This window comes from Plectropomus leopardus, chromosome 17 (assembly GCF_008729295.1).
Source record: "Plectropomus leopardus isolate mb chromosome 17, YSFRI_Pleo_2.0, whole genome shotgun sequence".
NCBI lineage: Eukaryota > Metazoa > Chordata > Actinopteri > Perciformes > Serranidae > Plectropomus > Plectropomus leopardus.
Window position 1 is genome coordinate 6920019 of NC_056479.1, and position 12637 is coordinate 6932655.

The 12637-nt window shown below is 40.7% G+C and overlaps 1 protein-coding gene across 1 annotated transcript in view; it reads right to left on the bottom strand.

The window, feature by feature from the left end:
- The window catches only part of LOC121956111 (RNA binding protein fox-1 homolog 3-like), a 546203-nt gene that overhangs the window by 503967 nt on the left and 29599 nt on the right, over positions 1 to 12637 (bottom strand). The window lies entirely within an intron of this gene.

Genomic DNA, 12637 nt, shown 5'->3' on the forward strand with positions numbered 1-12637 from the left:
TTCCTTTAACTTTAAAAAAAAGAGCTTTAAATGAGTAAACATAACTAGAAAGATATTGCAGTATAATAAAGATGAACCAAATTAAATGCACTGACACTGCCAAATCACTTAAACTTAGCGTATCTGCAAGACACTCCGACACATCCGACAAAATGTTCCATTAATATGTTGATAAAAAATTTCATGACATTTCTTTCAAAATTACTTCTCTGTTGCAAATTAGTGGTACATAAGTGTAGTACTTAGGATGCAGTGTTTCTCTTGTGGTAGGAGAATCAGTACGGATAAATCAAAGATCACTGACAAATCTGTGGACAATCCTACAGTGAGAATAACATACGACAAGCTGACCACACAGGAATGAAGTTATTACTTCACCAACAAGCTATATTTGGCAATTTCACCACTTCTTAAAAATATAACAGCATCAACAAATGTAAAAAAAAAAAAAAAAAAAGCAGCAATCAGCTGGTCCACAATTTTTTATTAAAGGTGAGGCTGCCTTTGGCATCTGTTGCCCTGATTTGATCTTGAGTTCAATTTGATTTCTGTCGTGCTGTCATTGGTTTAACACTGACCAGTCCGTTGGGGAGAGCAATGAAGTCAGTAATTCATCTCAGAAAAGGGCAGTGTCAGACCCAGCCAATCGCTAAATATAATGTGCCGCCAGCGATTCATGGGGATCTGGAAACCAGGCTCACCTTTGACCTTTGGCCTTTTTGAAATGGGCAACCTTTGCCGGGTGACCCGTTTGAATCCCCACACCTGCTGGGAAATGTGTCTGGGGTACATGAGTGGGGAAAGCATTAGTTCCTACTGTCAAGATGCCCTTGCACAAGTGCTTTAGTGTAAAAGCATATAAGCTTAACTTTCTGTAGAAATATTTCAAGTGATGATGCTTAGATTTACAAATGATATCTTCAGTGTCAGGGTAAAGGTCCGTCCACACCAAGAACAATATCTGTAACAATAACTCAAGTGCATGGCAGAATCCACATCACATTTCTTTATCTGAGGCAGCCCACCATGATTAAAACATCTGGTGCCATTAATAGATTTTCTATTTTTGGAGCTGGACTGTTAATCAGGAGTGCTAGTGGAAGTGCTACTGGAATATACATACATATATATATATATATAAATATATATATATATATATATCTATACTGTTTAGTTATTTATAGCACAACACAGCACACAGAGCATCCTCGGGGCAGCAACAGAGAAGCAAAATGTCAGGCTCATTGAGGGTGAAATTTTACTGTTCACTCTGCTGGGGCTAAATGTTTGCTTTCACCTGCAGCAGCTGATCCACTCATCCAATCAATCTGATGTGATCAGCAGTGAACAGATCAACAAATCAATCATCCACTCTGCTAGTCACAAATGAAAAACAAAACAAAAAAAGAACTAAAAAAGAACTCATGGAGAACTCTGCCAGCACTGAATTTACAGACCTGCAAAAAAACTCTAAATTGAGAGAGGGGACACAGAATGATACAAGGGGGATACACTGGCATTTAAAAGAAGAAAAAACCCCAAATAATAACAGTTTGCTGTCATATTATCTGTCAGCTGGACAGTGCAGCATATGCTTGCTGCCCCTGTTTATAGAACATTATAATTCATCTGTGAGGATGCTCACATCGTAAGAGTTATCTTTATAGTCATGGTGTGGATGGCCCTTCAGAGAATCTTTTGTTCAAAACTGTATTTTGAAGAAAGCTTAAGATGGGGTACAAGACTGCCCACTGATGTTAGCAAGGGTCAAAGAATGTGGCCCGTCTGCCAGAACAGGGGATAGATTAAACTCTCCTCTTCCTCAAAACAACTGCAGTGAGGCCACCACGTGCCCTCAGGGGTTGGGGAGGGGGGTGGAGATGGTGTCGGGGCTGGAGGTGGGGGCTTGATTATAATGATTGGCACCTGTGAAAGAGGGCTTGGGCAAGTGCACGGACCATATCAAAGAGGATCAGCTGGGGCACAGTGTGACCTGACTGTTATTAGGTGCCAAAATGAAATGGTGGCTCTATAGCCCTTCAAGAAATCATTTAACCAGTCACAGCTGAGAGGAATACACGCATGCATGCACACGCTCACACTCATAAAGTTGCACAAATACACACACACACACATACATTATACAGTAAAGACCAAAGGTTGCTAGTATACATTAGCCATGCATTGAAAATGGGACGTTAAGAAATCTGTTTGGCTACAAGTAAAGAAAAGTTGTGTCATTGTAAATCATGTTATATGCTGCAAAAACACAGAACGCATTCAAAAAGTAAAATCAAATGTCAAAGCCACAATTTACTACAGAGGCAGTGGGACTGAATGGGACCTTATGATGTTTACAGTGCAATTACAGCATATGCACAATTAACACTATCAATCTTACTGATTGAGGTGATTTTCAAAATAACTATTTGAGAATATTTCAGGGATTTAGTCACATACAAACAGATGAAGTTTAAGATGTAAATGTAAATAAGTTAGTATGGAGATATTGACTTTATAATCTCAGCTCAAGGTTCACTTATTTTTGGCCACATCCCTAAATTTTCATCAGTGCATGGGGTTTGCGAAGTTGTCATGTCTCTTGAAATGTCAGAAAACAACCCAAAGACAACTTATTTTTTCATTCAACAAGGACAATGACATCTAAGGGACAGCACTATTTCCATGGAGTAAGCGATGTTGTTCATAGCTCTATGACCAAATCAAATACCGACCCTCGGTCAGCAGCCCTTCATGTCTACAACACTCTAGGAACCCTCAAGCATCAATTTTGGAAGTTCTGGGTTGGCATGTCAATTTATGCTCATTACAAGCATTGTGTCTTCTCAAACTTCTCTTTTGACAGAAAAAGTAGTTTTCTACTTGTTAAATGCATACAGTCTGTTTTCAAAATAAACTTAAAACACATGCATGATGTGACTTATATCATGTGACATATCTCACTAGCATAGTGTGCTACTTATACTAGCACGCTACATATTATTAAAATAACTGAAATTTGACTTCACACACCAAACAAGCAGCAGTCTTCCGCAGTTTGCTTGACCCATCCACCTCCTTTCCCATGCTTCCTATGCAGACTTTCTCACTCTTTATATGGCAGTTACTCAGAGTGTCAAAAAAAAAGCTGCTGCTCTGTGCATCTCATACCGCCAGTAAAAAGTGCCTAAAAAGGGCCACTGACTAGGTGCAGATATTTGATGAGTTAGCCATAAGACCAACAAACTGCCAAAATCAAACAGTATTTTCATTAATATTGCAAAAGTGGAAAAACGTCAAGCAACATTTTACAAATGTTGTGCCACTGATTTTAATTTGACACTGTAGGTTCAAGACGTGATTGACCAGAGTAATGGTAGATAACTTAAAAAATGGTAGATACATTTCCAAAATGGGCTGAGTGACATAAATTTTTCTGCCTGGGTAGTAAAGGGGAACAAAATGAATCAGTAAAAGAACAGCAGAAGGCCAACACATCTAAAAAAAACAACAGTTTCAGTACTGCAAGCATTTAACCATGTATATTTCTTATCCACCAGAGTAAGAATAAGTTCAGCTGAAGCACTACTATTGCCAAAAGGAAGTTTGGCACCCATCTACTGTATATCAACTTCGTAGGAGCATCTCAGACTCCTGTCCTCTAACCCTGAAAAGTCTGTTCAGAAAGTAAAATCAGTTGTCAGAGCTACAGCACTTGATAAAGGGTCAGATCTTATTTCGAAAATAAGCAACTGGAGTTTTACGATCAATCTAAAAGAGCTATAATTATAGATGCAAATATAATTTTCTCTTTTTCGTAAATAAACAAACCTTTAAGGAATTGTTAGAACCTCTTTTCATGTTTACTTCCTCCCTTAGAATAGAACTGGGCAAACTTCACCTAGTTCATGCCAACATATTTCTTTGCATTTCATCTATTCTCAGTCTGGTAACAAGAAACCTGGACTTGTGTCCAAATGGCCGACAGTTTGTTCATAACAAATATTTCCTGTCACTTAGCAGCACCCCCGCACTCCCTGCGCACCCCCTGCTCATCAGCCATTTCGCTGTTACCATTTCCTCATTTGTTGTGTCTCCACATTGGCCGAGCCTGCCGTCCCCTTGAGGGACTGCTTCACTCATGACTTCCACTGTTGTGTCTCGGCAGTCCTCTGCCTTTTGCACAAACATATCGATCACTTCCACCTCTCCTCCTTTGTCACCTTTTCTGTCCTGGGCTAAAAATACACTTTTACAACCGGTCCGTGGCGCTGACGACCACCTCCAATCCTCTCTCCTTCATCCTTTGACCCCCTGTCTCCTTTGGCTTTAATCCTTTTCATATTTCTGTCTAGAATGTTTGTTTCATCAAAATCTGTCTTGCAACCTCCTGAAGACTCTGTGACCATGAGATACTATCGCTGTTATTCAGAGGTCAGAGGATCTCCTGCACGCTCGGAGTCACATTGTATTCCTTTGTGAAAACCCACAAATGTACCGTCTTCAAATAAATGCTGATTGCTATGTTATTAGGTTCCTATAGCTCATAAAAACATGACAGTCCCTAGATGTTTACAGAGCCAAGGACTTTACAAGGGTCAATAAAAGGAAATTGCTGCTCAAAAGAGCTGTGGGAGTGTGACTTAAGACATACAACTCAAACTATGACCCGATCCAAACAATGATAAATAAAGAACGCAGGCTTTCAAGGCCCCTTGTCTTTGAAATGAAAGAGAAAAAACATTGTCGGTGTTTAATTGTATGGCCAGACCCAGTTTTGGGCCCAAAAGTGTGTCTTAACTCAGCCCCCATTTACCCTCATTGATGAAATCTCACCTGTGATCCTCTTATCTCTTTGACAAGACTGACAATAACAAGCGCGAAGGTCACTGCAAAGACACTGCTTTACTCTTGAAATAACAAGTTTGGGTTTCATAAGGCTGAAAGAGTGGCAATAATGTCCAGATCAGTGGACCACACGCATACCCTTGGCAGTACAAGAAAGGTCTATTTGCAGGAGGCTTTCGGAAGGTCACGGCAGCAAGGCCTCAACTGAAGTGTCTCAATCAAGGCAGTGCAGAGGCAGGGTCACCTGATGGCTAGTGCCGTCTGTTCCAGAGGGTACTTAACCCTGGATGAGTAGCTAATGGAGGGAGTCATCCAGAGCAGATTCACCTAACCAATTTTAAATAGGCATCCACTCACAGATGCATGGAGAAGCGTGGTACTGCTGAGTGCCACTAAGCCAAAGGTGCTATTAAGGAGACAAAATAACACTCAACAATATCCACAGAAGCTGTTTTGGTGTGTACGGAGCAGATAGTTTAGGGAGCGTGACATAAAGAAAAAACAGACTGAAAATTTAAGATTAGGCTAGGATATTAAACCTTTGATTGTCTTTTATTGGGATTTTTATCTTTGCAGGATAAAAAAACAAACAGAAAACAATCAAAAATATACTCAATGCACAGTACAAAGCACAACTATAACTAGTAACTATTCAAAAAATAGCCCGATGCTGACTTATCACACTGATAGTAGTCAACGTAAAAAAAAAAGAAAAAAAATACAAAAAGAGGAAAAACATGCAGTAAAAAATCTCGACAATATATTAAATCTGATCGCGCCGTAACGAAAAGCGAGCAGTGATAATAATAAGCTCTGATGGGGCCCTCTTATGGCCCATCGATTTCCAATAGCTGAGATCATAGAAAGCTGGGGGGGTAATTACACTGTGCAAGCAGAGGTCGTCCTGAGCAAATATCATTATCATCAGATTAGAATGAAAGGCTGACGCGGGTCGAGCATACGGGGGTGAAGGAGACCCAGAGGAGAAGCTTCTTGGTACACATTTCTGACCCTTCATTTGTCTCAATGTCCCCCACCTTACTCCCAACTTCACGGGTCAGCCCTACATCACACTGACACAAACGGGGGGGGGGGGGGGGCAGGTCACCAAGCACAGCCATTCATCAGTGAGAGACAAGGCATATGATGAGAATGATACCTCAGAGTAGCACACACATAAACAATGGGGCAACACAAACTGCAAAGTGCACTCAAAGCAGAACTGATACGGGGCAGCTACACCAGAAGGTACAGAGTTTCCATTTCCGAGTTTAAGTAGAATCATGGAAAACTCCTAAGTGGCTGGATCAGAGACTAGCATTAGTCATAAATAAAGAAGGATACTCGGGTCTCCTCATATCAGCCATATGGATATACATAAATATCTATTATTGATTGATTTCTAATCATGTAGTCTTTACAATGTCAGAAATGAGCTGAAAAATGAGGCCAACATGGATGGCTACTTGAGGCAGCGAGTCAATCCCCATAGAAACCCATGTTAAAGGAACCATTCATTTTTGTATATCTCACATTTTATAAGTTACAAATATCTAAGGTCGGGCTGCTTTGAATGACAGGCTGTCTGCAGATAGTGTCCTTGGCTTCTCAGTCATGATCCACCCTTCGCACCTCCACAGCACCACCCTTTTGCCCAAATATGGTCATTTCTGACTTCAAAAAGCCAAGATGGCAACAGCTGAAATGGATAGCTAGCTAGAATCAACTGTGGCAAAACACTGTAAAACTAGGCAGTACTGATTAAGTATTAATCAAATTCTGTTACGGCGTTGCCTATTTTTCTCATCTCAAATGTTTTCAGAAACATATTTTAGTGTACTGTTTAGCTCTCAAATGAGAAAGTTTGTGACCTGGCTGCCACGTTGGTAAAAGTTTAGAGACGCACTACCCACCGCTCACCACACACCTGTTGGATCAACTTTCTCATTTTACAGCTAAACAGTACACTAAAATACATTTCTGAAAACATTTTAAGCGAGAAACAAGGCAATGAAGTAACAAAACCTTGATTAATATTTGATCAACACTGACATATTTGACAGTTTGACTGCAGTACATAAGAAGTAACTGACATGATTTACAGTTGCATTAGAGACTCCTAAGCTGTGATTCGTTGTTTCTGTTCAGGTGCGGTGAGGCCGTTAGAAGCATTACAAGTATCTGTCTTAAGTATTGTTGTATGGATATAGTGACAGTTTTAGCAAGTATGACAAATAGTTACTTTTATAGAAGTATACCAACCATAACTACAACTATAACTACTACCAACGTGGTAATACCAACTACAACTTTAGTAGAGTAATGAATTATTGTAACTGAAGAAGATAAATATACCAACCAACTAAAATAATAAAAGGTTAGTGCTTATAGTTGTAGATGCATGATGGTAAAAGCCCCAAATCAGTTTATATTATGCTATATTATATAATATTATATTAGGTAAAAAAATAAATAACAACATTTTATATTCTAAAAAAAAGCCACAAGTCATTGTTTTTATTTCTACCATAAAATAAAATGGTGTTTTTCTTCTACACTCAGTTAAAGTATCCTGTAAGTTGTTTGGTACATCAGTTATGCCATTTTTATGAATAACACAACGCGTGCATTGAAAATGAAGGCAAAACTGGCAGTGCATAGCTGGTTTTGATTGTAACTGTCAGGGTCTGACCCTATCAAATAAAACAGAATAGAGAAAGAGTCCGTATAAAAATGCACATTTTCAAAGGCGCATATATTAAAAGCAGAATCTTTTGCCTCTCCCTTGCTCTCTGAGATGTCATTTGTGGTTCAAACGAAGTGTGGAGAAGTAGATGAACCATCCACAGATGATTAGGTGGGAGGGAGTCCCAGCAGGCCTGCCTCACCTCAGCCATCTCCCTCACCCTGGGTACTCCTCCACAACCAACCCCCCACATGCAAACGCAGAGATCCTGGGCAGCCCAGCAAGAGGCTGCGAGTGCCACTCTGACGAGCCTCTGACGTCTCTATCTGCGCTGCTCAGTGTGGGAGCTGGCCCAGGCCACCTACATTAACATAAACAAGGCGTGCTGCTGGGGTCCGCCTGTCAGGGGCTGTCACCACCGAGGACAGAGGAGAGACGCCTCTGCATTAACCTCCAGGCTTATCTCACTCTCTGTGCGTCCCACAAAAAAGTGGGGATTAGTGCTCAGTCAGGAATTGCTTTTGGGTCCTTGTCACTCCTGCACGATTATTGAACTCCCTCTTCTATACTCAGACTATTATTCCCATCCTTCCCTGCCACTTTCCCAAAGGGAGGGAATCCCTGGGGTTATAAAATGGCAACCCACAGGATCTGACTGTCTCTGATTTCAGTGACACCTTTGGTGATAAGTTGTGTTTACACAAGCCAATAATTTATATCTGACAATCTATGTGAATCATTCCAAAATGAAATGATACAGGCTTTTATATTTGCATGCATATAGGGTATATCATGATTATTTCAAGCAGACAAACAATTCCATGCTCTGCCACCATAGACTAAAACAGAGCGTATGAAATATACCCAAAGATAATTCAACCAGATCGAAAAATGTGGTGAACCTGAACAGACTCAGAGAGCGAACACAGACACTGGCAGCAGCATGATGCTCCAACAATTAATGAGCAGCCGTGTTCAAGCAAAGTAGCAGTTCTCCCCACACTTCACATTTTACATTTTCATGCTCACCTGTCAAAACACATTGTGCCTCAATGATCAATATGACCACTCTTTGATCAGAGCCAAAAGCAATATATATTGAAACACCAACCCAGGACACAGTGAGTGCAATACAATGGAAATCCCATCCTGACCAAGTAAGCCTAAATACAACTTGGATCTGTACCAACTCGGGTCATGTGCAATGTCTTAATGTCCAGGCACTCCAAACCAACATCAAGAATGCAAGCTGACTGTTGTGTCACCTCATGTTGCCTGTGTCTTGGCCAAAAAGTTGCACATGAACACACTGCAAAGACTACAACCAACAGCCAACTAGCATGTACACTCTGTGCCACCTTGAGAGGAAATAACTCTCCGTACTAACAGACGGCAGTAGTCTGTGATTGTCTGTCTAAAAGAGAAACTGGAAGACCAACAGGATTCTACTTATCCAGTTAGCATATTAGCAAACAATAATACAAACCATCAGGAGCGGTTCTGTGAAAGAGCACAATGGCTTCATAAAAATAACCGTACCTTGCATAACAAGGTTGTTTTGATCTCACTCCCTCTTGAATTTAGCTGTCTGTTTACTAACCTCATTTGTGCGCCGAGCTAAATTGCAAATCAGAGTGATTTCATTCTCTAACAAGCTCCGCCAAAAAAGCCAACAAGGGCCAACAAGGGTCAACACATCCCAAAGACCAGGGTGGATGGTGCTCACCGATGGCCCAACATCAGCTTGGTGTGTCAGGGCCATAAATAAAAAGGAAGTGGATCTGTGAAGATCCCTCCTTTGCACTGGTATTCACACAGATTGCTAAGCCTACTGGAGAAAGTTTTATTTCTCTCACAGTTGAAAGTGTGCCACTTCAACAAGCAATTCATCAAAAATGACAAATGTCACGTTCACAAACAAGCACAAAAAGCATTCAGCAAATGTGACAAAAACGAGGTACTCAGAATGATCATTTCCATGACAAATACTTAAATGATGAATGGTCTGGAAAATGTTCAAACACACCTTTAAAATGGAATTAAAAATCTTTTGAAAAGAAGACATGTTTTTATGATCGAGGTTTTCAGCTGAGGCTTTTCTAAAACTTCTGACTGCTGATTTGGTAGTCGAATAAAAGGCTCTACAAAAACACTGATTCTGTGGTTGGTAATGCTTAAGATTAAAAAAAAAAAAAAAAAAAGTAACTCAAGGTCTACTTGTTAGCTTTTAACAGAGCTTGCAACTGCAAAAGCCATAAGTGAACCTTGAGAAAAGATTTGTTCAACCACTATTTCTGAGGCCAAGAATAAACTTTCACACTTTGCATTGTAGAATTTTGAAGTTTCTTTTCTCATCTCTTCACCTGTGCTGGCGATCACTGAATAATTTCAAGCAAACTTTTTTACCAAGAGATGTATGAGTGAGATCAACCACAAAACATAATTTCTGTATTATATGGGGCTCTCCTGAACTTTAGCTATGCAGTATGCAGAATGACTTTCCTCCCCTCCATCAAGTATTCCTTCAGCAGATTCTTGACATCCCTGCGTTGGTGATTTGGCCCCAGCTCTGGGAGGGTGCACACTCCGGTGTCCAGCAATGATGTTGCGTCAAAGGTATTCCAACTCCTCCATGGTGAACACAGGCTGAAGGATGTCTGCTTCAATGACAAAAAGTAAACAGAAGCTCTTCCTCTTCTCCACCTTCCTCTTCCTCAGTCTGTATCTGTATGGCCGCATGGCTCCCGGCCAACAAAAGACGGCAGCGTTGCGCGGCTGCAACATTGTGAGAGCCTAATCCATATCTCCAGACCTCAGGCCTAATCAAACGGACTGAATGTAGCAAAGGAGTCAATAGCTGCTTAATTACTAACGAGAGTAATGACAATAACAATCACGTTGGTTTCCGGCTGACGTAATTAAGGGAGGCATGAAAGGCATACCGAGGGAGAGCCGCCTCCAAGCAAGGCAGCAATTAGGGCAGGAGCTGAGGAGGCAGCTTGTGGCAAGGGCATGAGATGAGCTGCAAACACTGTCTCAGCCTTGTCTTTCGTCTAACACCTTGTCCTCCTTTCAGGCATCAGTATCATCAGTTGGTGCCATACACTGACAGCGCTGGGCTTCATTATATCTGTCCTGCCCATCGGTGGTGCTAACGCTGTGTTGTTCAACCGGCTTCCTCTAGCACGTCGCTGGCGGCTGCCATGTTTAATGACCCTCCTCCTCCTGTATCCAGCACTCAGTAGGCACAGCGTGAGACGTGGGGAAACACTCAATTTCTGTAATGGCTTGAAATGGAGTAAATATCACTCGCCCCCCTGCATTTGTTACTCATTCAAGCCCCGTTATCACTTGCTGCCTAATTTCCTGGTGCACTGACAAAGGCAGAGGGCGTTTCCATGGAGAGGGAACCCTTGCGGTTTTCATGCTTCTCTCAACTTGGCACTCTGTTCATTTCACAGCAATTATACTGAGTCATTCCACACATTCTGCCACAGAACTCAAGGGAAGGACCTTTCAGCTAATTGCTTTCAAATGGAAATAAAAAATAATCACACGGCTACTTTGTCAAAATGACTCCTGTTATGCAGCATTTGGTATGGGAAATTGATGTGGGATTCCTTTTAATGTCCCATTTACAATACCTCCAGCTCTATTTCCAGATGAAAACCTTTCTTCAAATGCATTTGGGATGAAGTCCTGACACTGCATGCACCACGAGTCTCCAGTTTCTCAGAAACCAACATGTTTGGGTGGACAACTTTTTTATAGTCGAGGTAATTAGTTTTTTTGGCCACCATGTTTAGGTCTATATTTGCTGGAGCAGCAGTGCGAAATTCACCAGTCAATGTATATAAATGCCATTATTTATTACAACATTCATATTTAACGATGTGTTTCATAGTTATTGACTTTGTCTTTACGCCCATGCAGCACTCACTTTTTCTTTTTTTATGTGACTAGTCCAAGGTCTGTGAAGCAGAAGAAAGAATTGTAGTGTTTCGTCTCTCTGCTAATAGACAGAATTCTATGCAGGAAATACAGATACAAAATAAAGATTAGACAGCGTGCTGTGTAAACAAGCTGCCAACGTGTGTTCAATATTCTTGCACAACACAAAAGAACAGACAGCTTGAAAACGCCCCTGAGTCTGAAAGGCTTAAGTGGAGTGCGACGCAGCCACATCCATTTGGACATCCAGGGTTAGGCTCAGTCTTTGGAGATCTCTTTGTCAGACAACTCGTTGTGTAATGCCAGAGTTTCCTTTCTTAACATATGCTCAGTTGAAATACAGGCTATGAACATAAGTTCAGGGCAACAAATTTTTATTTCAACAGAGAAGAAAGGAAGACCAGAAGAGTCTACAGAAATGGTAAATGGACCTGCGCTTGTATAGCACTTTTCTAGTCGTTTGACCACTCAAAACACTTTTACACTACATGTCACATTAGACCATTCACACACATCATACACAGGCGCTGAGGTTACCATTCACGGTGACACCTGCTTCTCAGTAATAAATCAGACGCAATCACACATTGATAGAACAGCCATCAAGATCAATTTTGGGTTCATCTTGCCCTAGGATATTTAGACATGCAGACCGGAGGAGCTGACGATCAAACCACCAATCTTCCAATTAGCAGACGATCCTCTAAGCCGCAGCCTCAGACTATGAATACTCACAAATGATAAAGGCTTTGCTGTCTTAGAAAATATAAATACACTCCTTTTAACTAAATGCATTACATATTAAAACTATGATTATTTGAAAAGGCTATAATAGATAATACTCATGACCATAAATTTACTAATGCATTGGTCAAATGTATTGAATAACTATGAAACTGACACCATTCATCCTCAACAATCATTAATTAAAAATGAAACCATTGAAATTGAGTGTCCCAGTTTTTATTTTTTATGAAAAAAAATGTGCATACGTTCATTTTTAGCCAACTGGTTAATTGCTAGCTTAACAATAGACATACAGGCCATAAGATTCTGATTGACCTCCAAGCATGTATTAAGATGTCATATCTGACCTGCTAAAAAAAAAAAGGCAGCAGACTGTGCCCTCAGTAGAGTGTGCATCAGAAACTG